The following is a 3,573-nucleotide window of genomic DNA, read 5'->3' on the forward strand; positions in this document are numbered from 1 at the left end:
TTAGCCCTATTTCTTCACCTGGTGTCCTGCTAATGGAAGAGAGTGAGTGACAAGGGAAGTTCATGGATTGATTTAGGAGGCAAGTCTTTTTAAAATTACACAGCTTTTTAAAATTATACTCAGCTGATATTAAATGCACTGTTGTTTACCATGCGTAAGTGATATTCAGAACCTGCTGATATAAACTGACATGTTGATTCCTCTGTTCTGTTCCCTTACAACAGCAGAACAAAAGAAAAAAATTCCCACAAAGAGCTTGAAAAATGTGCAAATAGCGGCATAGCATTGCAAGGCTTCATGCAGATCTGAAGTAAATAGCCTAAATGAAGACCATGGTTTGAATGAGAATTTAGGAGCATAATGTTGATCCAAATACCTATAATACTGAACAGAAATAACGGATACTACTAGTGACTACATGGAGTCCTATGTGAATTTCAAAACAAATTGACACTGTTCATCAGTAATTCATTACTAGAATTTTTATTTTAAAATACATTAAAATAATAAATAATTTTATATATATCGTAGTGTTGAAGTGTTGAGCCAAATAAGCTTAAATTTACTGCAAACACTGCATGAGGATGTAGTAAGGTGGGGGATCATTATGGAGAAAAAAAGCAAAGAAAGATGAAAGAGAAGTGTGAATTATGTTTCACAGTTTCACTTGCTCTACTACAAGCAGTAATCACTGTTCAGAGATCACAGGTGGATAGTCCTTTCTTCCTGAGACTGGAAAATCTATTGTTTGAAAAGTTAGTATCAGCCAATTCTTTGTGAAAATTCAGACTTTTTTTTTTTTTTTTTGAACAATGGATGTTGCCAGATGCACTTTTAATTAGCTGTCCTCTGAATGCAGCTTTATTACATTGATTTTCAGACCTAATTTTCTTTTTGGAAAGTAGCATTTTAATGGAAAATCATATTCTTTGGCCTCTGAGTAGTAGGTTTTTTTTTTTTTGTTTTAAGTATAAGCTGAATTGGTTACACTTTGAAAGTAGGTCAGTGGCTGGTTGAGTTTGTATAAGGACTTTATCAGTGCTCATGAGAAATTGTGGTTAGGAGGTCTTGCTGTTAAATCAAACTTGAGATTTTCAAGCAATAATATGCTACTCCAGTTTTAAATATTGCATATTCATAACATTAAACAAAGTTTGATTAAAACAACAGTTACAATACTTGCCAGGGGCTTAAATTTTTGCTCGTTTGGATATGATCCAGTTTTGTTCGTGATAAGGGGACAAATACATCCAGTTTCTCTTCCTCCTGTAAACAATTAATATATTGTTATTCTTCAGTGTGTTATAATAATCAATTGGCGTTTAACATGTTGTTGATGCAAATCTTAATGTAACCAAGCCTAATGAGAGGTTTTAATTTAAATAACGAACACTGTATAAATAGCAATTGGTTTGAACATAGTCAATGGGTTAAAAGAAGCTGCACAATTAAGTGTTTTATCATGAAAGCTCATTAGCACTTGTGTGCATTTACACAGTGTGTCTGCCCTGGTTTGCACAGTGTGTAGCTGGCAGCCCTGTTGGGGTTTTGTGTTTTCTTTTTGTTACGTTACACCAGGTAGTAACCATGGGTTTGGCTAATTTAAAAAAGAAAGAATGAGGGTCAAGAATTATGCTTAGCATTAGATGTACGGGTACACAGTGTTCTCCTCTGTGATACACTTCGATGAGTGAAAATTGATGTACCCAACAACTAGGTATGTATTTTGGCTCGGAGAGGTGTGTGCAGGGAGCAGAGGCAGTCACAGCATGAGTGACCGCAGCCGCCCTGCTGCCCTTGTGGGTGAGTGGCGCTGGGACAGACTTGTGTAACCTGACTGTAAAGGGTGTGCCAGTGACTCCTGAAGTTTACCTGCACAAGCCGAGCCAGTTGCAGTTAGCTATTCGAGATTAGCCTTTCACTGGTTGTGAAATACATGAAAAATACCGGTGCTTTCCAATGCGTTTTCAGTGCAGTTTGCTTGTTACGAAGAACACCTTTACCTTTATTGACATGACAGCTTAGATTTCAATAGAGAACAACAAGCCTTGCAAACTACCTCTCTAAATCATGTTCAGTTCCTTCAAAACAACTTTTCTAATTAATGAAATCGATTGCTAATTCGTGTCCCATCTGGATACTTACATACCTGCATAGGGCACTCACAGAATTGCCCGTTTTAGAACAGCTTTTGTGGAGATGGTGGTGAGACACATGTGGAGTCTACAACTGTCTCCATATTTCTGAGAAGTGAATCCAGGATAAAATTTTTACTTCATCCTTGGAAACCGTCTGAGTTTTTTGTATTCTACTGACCTTAAAATCTCTGTGCTCAGAGCAGGAGGCCCTTCGTGCTGGAGGTGGTTACTGGTGCCAGTCCCTGTACCTGAGCTGGGGCACTGCTGACCTTGTGGGGACTGGCTGCAGGGATGTGTGATCCCTATGTAATGCTGGTGCACTGGAACTGCTGTTTTTCAGGTAGTTGTATGTGCAACTGTCATTTCAACCAGGTGTTTTGTGTCCAGCAGTGAAGTCACAAATAAACTCTTACTGTCCACCTGTGCCCCTTCAGTGCTGGGAACAGATCTGGACTCTGCTACAATGAGCAGATTTGTAGTTGTTTGCATTTCAGGTGTTTTGTAACTTTCGCAAATATTTAGTTGCTTCCTTAAAATGCCTCTATATTGTAACCTTATTTGGGTTTGTGTTTACTCAAAAAACAAATTACATCCATCCTTTATGATGATGGTTTATTTTTCTTTCATATTCTTCAAGTATTTAAAAACATCAAAGTCTTTATGGCTTTTAGTTTTATGGGCAGGGCAGTCAAAATACCACAGGAAGGCCAAAACTTGAATTGTGTTGGCTCTGCAGATGTCTTCTTGAGGATTAAGGCAGTCAGCAGAATGTATAAACACCAGTTCCAGCTTTTTAACTTGGTCACTAAAGAGCAGCTTGGGAATCTAGTGCTGCAAGACAAAGCCCTCAATGGTACATTTGAATGATGATTAGGAGCTTCTGTTAAAATGTTTTAGTAACTTTGTACTTCGCAGCAGAAAGTCAGTCCTCTTGCATTTGAGACTCAGTGATTGATCATATGTATGTAACTAGTCCATTGACATAGAAAATAGAGTGCATTTGCTTTAACGGCAAGTTTACCTCAAGTTATGACAGTGTAATTATTTAAAAAGTTATGGTTACTCAGAAATTTTCATGTGACTGCAGCAGCTATCTGCCCAGGCCCTGGTCACTGTGCACGTTGATGGCTTTCTGCATCCTGCAGCTCCTCACGCTGCAAAGAAGAATATGCGAAATTTGAAAATTTTGCGGAAAGGGGAGCATGTGCTGGCATGAGAAGAGACTTTCGTAGTTCTTGCATTAATTTATTTAAAAGAAAAGAAATCGGAGAGTGTAAAATTGTCTCCTCACAGTTTTCTTAAACATACAAAAAAACCCCCAAACCTTAAAGTTTATTTCTAGTTTTGTTGTTGTGGTTTAGGTTGGGATTTTTTTTGGTCCTTTAATCATCTGGAAGTTGTTCAGTGAAGTTTAAATCTGTTCAACAAGTAATGT

This window comes from Pterocles gutturalis, unplaced genomic scaffold (assembly GCF_000699245.1).
Source record: "Pterocles gutturalis isolate BGI_N339 unplaced genomic scaffold, ASM69924v1 scaffold1571, whole genome shotgun sequence".
In the NCBI taxonomy this organism is placed as follows: Eukaryota; Metazoa; Chordata; class Aves; order Pterocliformes; family Pteroclidae; genus Pterocles; species Pterocles gutturalis.